Source organism: Nyctereutes procyonoides, unplaced genomic scaffold, assembly GCF_905146905.1.
Source record: "Nyctereutes procyonoides isolate TBG_1078 unplaced genomic scaffold, NYPRO_anot_genome, whole genome shotgun sequence".
Taxonomy (NCBI): domain Eukaryota; kingdom Metazoa; phylum Chordata; class Mammalia; order Carnivora; family Canidae; genus Nyctereutes; species Nyctereutes procyonoides.
In genome coordinates this window covers 69,817,720-69,823,750 of record NW_026575049.1, presented here as the reverse complement: position 1 = coordinate 69,823,750, position 6,031 = coordinate 69,817,720, and the positions used below count along the sequence as shown (strand labels likewise).

The 6,031-nt window shown below is 39.4% G+C and overlaps 1 non-coding gene across 1 annotated transcript; it reads left to right on the top strand.

The window, feature by feature from the left end:
• The first annotated feature begins 5,563 nt into the window (after positions 1-5,563).
• On the top strand, positions 5,564-5,634 carry TRNAG-CCC (transfer RNA glycine (anticodon CCC)). Its single transcript has one exon. It is a non-coding gene; the product is annotated as a tRNA-Gly (tRNA).
• The last annotated feature ends 397 nt before the right edge of the window (positions 5,635-6,031 follow it).

Below are 6,031 nucleotides of genomic sequence, written 5' to 3'. Positions count from 1 at the left end.
CGCACGAGGGTTTATTAGCAAGCTCGAGCTTGGGTCCAAGTATACCCGACACAGCGGAGCAGGGACTTGGACCCCGAAGTGGGTTACAGCTGGGTTTTTTATAGGCTGGTCTAGGGGATTTCCAGGAGGGATGGAAGAATTCTAAGATGGGACTTTCTACCAGGGGCGTGGGCTCTGTTGTCTTTCTGATATGGGATTCTCTGCCGAGGACATTGAGGACATTCTGCAGTTTTTCTCCTTAAAGTTCAGCTCTCATTCACAGGGACCTAAGATGGCTGTACTTGTGCTAATGCTAAACTTTAGGTGGGATGGCCTTAATTTTTATCGGCCTCCACACAAAACAGATTTTTTTTTTAAGATTTTAATCATGAGACATACAGAGAGAGGGGGAAAGACACAGCAGAGGGAGAAGCAGGCACCATGCAGGGAGCCGGATGTAGGACTCGATCCCAGGACCCCGGGGTGACACCCTGAGCCAAAGGCAGAAACTCAACCACTGGGGCACCCAGGTGCCCTACAAAATGGATTTTTAAAAAAATTTATTTTAATGAGGCAGACAGTCTAGTGGAGGGACACATGTTAATCAGAATAAACAAATGATGTATTATAGAGAGCAGGGTAAGAGGAATGAGGAATGGCTTGCACTGTTAAACAGGGTGGCGGTAGGCCTCGCTGAGCAGGATAGCATCTGAGCAAAAGCTTGCAGGGAGTGAGGGAGGGGGTCAGTATCTGGGGAAAGAACTTTCTGTGTAAAGAGAATACCTGCATGTTTGAGGAACAGCAAGGAGGCCAATAAAGCAGAGAAAGAAAGACGGAGTGAAGGTGGTAGTAATGGAACAAGATGCAAACCCTACAGGAAATAAAGACTCCTAGTCAAGAACATAAAAATATGAAGAGTAAGCCGCATTTTTCACTACATCTAGAAATTACAAAGAAAGAACTAAACTCTGTGTCTTTTACTTCCCTTTTTCCAAACTACAGGGATCCCTGGGTGGCGCAGCGGTTTGGCGCCTGCCTTTGGCCCAGGGCGCGGTCCTGGAGACCCGGGATCGAGTCCCACATCGGGCTCCCGGTGCATGGAGCCTGCTTCTCCCTCTGCCTGTGTCTCTGCCTCTCTCTCTCTGTGTGACTATCATAAATAAATAAAAATTTAAAAAAAAAAAGCCTTTTTCCAAACTACATTATCCCCACAATGTAATTATCAGTGCCTTAACCTACTAGGCCCTCAATAAAGGTTTGTTGGTTGATGAGGATTGACCGCGTGAGTGACCTTGACACGGGTGTCAGCTTTGGAAGCTTTCACTGCTGCAGCTGAAACCTTGGGAAGGAGTTTACTGAAAGGACACTCAGGGAAGGGACAGCGAAGTGGAAGGGGGGTCAGAGGCTCTCTCATTCCGCGCTCTTGCCCTTTCTAAAAACACTGCCCCTGAAGCCCCAGGAGGTTTTTAAAAGGATCACGGAGGAAAAATGTTATCGAAAATGTGAAGAGCAATAATAAGGCGATACAGGAAACATTCCTACGGCGCTGTTCGAAAAAGCAGACTCCCCCGTAGGAGACTAAACACTAAGGTTGTCTCCTTGACCAAAGTCCAGCCAGGCTCCTCTGCGCAAACTTCGCTGGGCAGGCCTTAGCCTATAAAGACTCTCACAAAACACTAACATTTTCTAGCAGCTCAAAGCGGTGTCCTTGGGCGGACCCTAGCTACCTTCACAGTGGCTGTCTGAGAAAACTCAAGGCTGCCAAGGCTTCACTGTGTGTTCCAGCAACCCCAGCCTCCGGGAGGGCAGGGGCCTAACTGAGAATCACCGGTTACCACCCTTTCTCTCAAATGTTGTCATCGTTCACTTTCTGGACTCTGCAGGGCCCCTGCTCATCCCCATCCCCATCCCTACATTCGCCCTCAAAATGCCAGGTCACATCTGTAGGAACTGCAGGCAACTTCGGTTTACAATGCACTCTTCCGTATTGCCATAGTGTATTATCGACTTTTTTTTCCAGATTTTATTTATTAGTTATTACCGATTAAAAGTAAAACTTTAGTGCAGTCTTTGCTTATCTTCGATAACACTTAAATCTATAGTTTTGGGCAATCTCGGTGGCGCAGCGGTTTGGCACCTGCCTTTGGCCCAGGGTATAATCCTGGGGCCCCCGGATTGAGTCCCACGTTGGGCTTCCTGCATGGAGCCTGCTTCTTTCTCTGCCTCTCTCTTTTCTCTTTCTGAATAAAAAATCTTAAAAAAAAATAAATCTATAGTTCTGCTCCTGCTTCATGTTTTACTTTTTTCTTTTTTGAAACTACCTTGAAAAAATTCACATCTCACTTTTTTCTCTTTCTAAATAACCTAAACAGTATTTATTCCCTGTTAGGCAAGATGGGAAATTCAGAAGCAACATAAGAAAAGATAAACATACTTGATTACATAAAACTTTAACATTTTCAGACGACAAAAGATAGATTTTTATTTTTTTAAATTTTATTTATTCATGAGAGACACAGACAGAGGCAGAGACACAGGCAGAGAAGCAGGCTTCCCGCAGAGAGCTGGATGCAGGACTCAATCCCAGGACTCCAGGATCATGACCTGAGCTGAACCACTGAGCCACTCCAGCACCCCAAAAGATAGAACTTTAAAGGTTAAAAAAAAATAATACATGAGAAAAATATCTGCCACTACTATAACAGGTAAGATTGTGGCATTTAGGGATCCCTGGGTGGCGCAGCGGTTTAGCGCCTGACTTTAGCCCAGGGCGCGATCCTGGAGACCCGGGATCGAATCCCACGTCCGGCTCCCGGTGCATGGAGCCTGCTTCTCTGCCTCTCTCTCTCTCTCTCTGTGTGTGTGTGACTATCATAAATAAATAAAAATTAAAAAAAAAAAAGATTGTGGCATTTATTGCAAACATACAAAGAGCTCGACAAATTGATAAGAGGTAAACAACTCAATATAAATAAAGACTATATATAAATAGGCAATTCACAAAAAAGAGTACAAGCGACAATGATCAACACCAAACCAAACCACATATGTATGCAAATGTGGGGGCATTGGGTAAATGGAAATCTCTACTGACCTCGAAATTTTGTTGTTAACCTAAAATTGCTTTGAAAAAATGGAGTCTTTAAAAGAAGAAATACACATGATGAGATGCTCAATTCCAATAATAGTTTAAACAAATGCAAAAAAAATAATTTAAACAAATGCAAATTAGATACCATTTTTAAATCTTTAATAATAGCAAAAATCAATAAGACTAACCTCAATGCAGGAGAAAACAGGGTGGAATGGATGAAGACCTCCGGAATGGACTTTCAAACATTGTTGTTGGATGTGAATGAATAAAAACCTTTTAAAAATAATCTATTCAGATAGATATATAGATATACTGCCTAACTCAAAAATCCCACATCTTGGAATCTATTCAAATGTAAAAGAAGAATCAGTTATAAGGATGCTTATTGCAACATTGTTTGTAGTAGAAAAACAGAACAAAAGCAGGAGTAACCTAATGTCCACCAATACCATTTATGGTCATTTATTCAACTTAATACTGACTAAACTGTGGCACATTCGTTCTGTGTACTATTTTGCACCTACCAAAAAACCAATAAATTAGATCAGCATTGACTGAACCTGGAATACCTACGATGTAAGTTTGAGAAATGAAAATTGCGAAGTAATATCCAGGGACTAACCTCATTTTCCTCACATTTTAAAAATAAAAATCCCAAGTACTTATATACATGTGCATTTGTTTGATTATAAAATGAGATGTGAAAGCTTACTGATTGATTTTTTAACATTAATTACCTGAAGAGGGGGAGAAGGAGGGAATTATTACTCTTTTTCTTATTTATCTATATTGGCTCACTTGTGATAGTGAGCCTGTATTAGTTTTATGACTTTAAAATTTCAATATACAATGTATATGTTAACACATATATTAAAATAGCATATTTGTGTATTTATATATTTATATTTAATATATAAATTAATGTAAATAATTATATGATGTGTTGTGCAAATATATGCTTAAAACATATAACAATTTAAAACTTATATAACAAAATAATAAAGTTTTCATATTTTCTTTTTATTTATTTATTTTTCTTTCTTTTTTTTTTTCATAAAGATTTTAAAGCTTAAGGGATGCCTGGGAGGCTCAGCGGTTGGGCATCTGTCTCTGACCCAGGCCGTGATCCTGGAGTTCTGGGATCAAGTCCCAAGTCAGGCTCCCTACATGGAGCCTGCTTCTCCCTCTGCCTGTGTCTCTCTGCCTCTCTTTCTGTGTCTCTCATGAATAAATAAATAAAATCTTAAAAAAAAAAACAAAAAAACGATTTTAAAGCTTAAAAGGTACTTGTGTTACAATCTGTACAATGGAATTTTATTTGGCAAAAGAATGATCTATTGATACAAGCTACAACTTGTATGAGCCATAAAAGCATAATGCTAAGTGAAAAAAGCCAGTCACAAAGAATCACATATTGCATGATTCCATTTATATGAAATCCCCAGAAGAGGCAAATCTATAGAGACAGATTAGTGTGTGGGAAGTCAGGTGGGGTGGAGAATGGAGAGTGACTGCTAATTGGTAAGAATTTCTTTTTTGGAGTGATGAAAGAGTTCTAAAATTGATCATAGTAATGGTTGCAAATCTGTGAATAAACTAAAAACCACTAAACTGTACACTTCAAAAAGCTACTTAAAAAATATATTACCCAGCATTAACACTTGTCTTATTCATCCTCAAAAGACTAATATTTGATCTTTTGAGTAAAATCAAAGAACGTGCCCCAGATTCTAAAGACAATTCCAAACATAGAAATCTTAAGGTGAAGTCTAAAGAAACTGTCCTAAAGAGGACATCACGTTTTTGGATGTGTACATTCTCCTTTATTTAAAGATATTTCACATCATTTATAAAATACAACACGAAATGCGTCATGATTACACCGCACCACATTTCAGAGTCCTAAATGTCCCCCCCTCTTCGACGAGGACTGAAATTTATATTTCTTCTTCTTCTGCTTCTGCTTCTTCTTCTTCTTTTTGAAATTTATGTATCTTCTGACTCATTTAGTTTTAGGATCCTTTGACCGGTTTGCATTAAATAACTTTCTTAAATATTCTCCAAACTAAAAAAAAAAAAAAAAAAAAAATCCAAACTGCATTGAGTGCACCAAGGGGGGGGAAAAAATCTGAAAATATTTTCCTGGCTCTCCAAAATTTGGTTACTAACAAGACAAATTCTTCTCACTGAACGTTAATGAACAATAACTTAGTGGAATAGGAATAGCCGTTCAACTGTATTGGGATGAGGGAAGGTAAGATCCTTTCTTTTTTATTTATTTATTTATTTTTTTTTAAGATCCTTTCTTATATCAATGAGAAAACAGCAGATTGTGGACTCAATAAACCATTTTTATTTTTATTTTATCTTATTTTATTATTATTTTTTCCCAGTAAACCATTTTTAAATGAACAAACGTCATCCTCTTGCAGGCACAATCGTTTGCTTGTATTTAGTCCTAAAAGATTTTAGCGAGGCCAGTGCCCAACAGCGCCGCTGGTGTAGTGGTATCATGCAAGATTCCCATTCTTGCGACCCGGGTTCGATTCCCGGGCGGCGCACGTGCGTTTTTTTTCTGATTCCCAACCGTCCTTACCACGCAGGGTGTGGTTGGCAGTATATAACCGTTTATAGTTCTCAATGTAACCTCCACGTTTAACACTATGTCTGAAATTTTATTCTATCACGATTTATTTAACATTACAGTAAAACACTCCCTGTTAACCCCGACAACCACTAGTGCGTGTCATTCAACCACCCCTCTCTCATCCCCTGAAGCTATGAATGTCCTATGGTCACATCAACGTGCATCTATCCTTACCTTCCCATTCATCTCCTAATCATTCTCCCTTATTTTCCCTTCTCCTCCTTTTTTATCTCCCCAATCCCCTTTCGCAATCTTTATTATTCATCACCTATCATTCCCTTAACCATCTATCCCCTCCCATTCTTACCTAC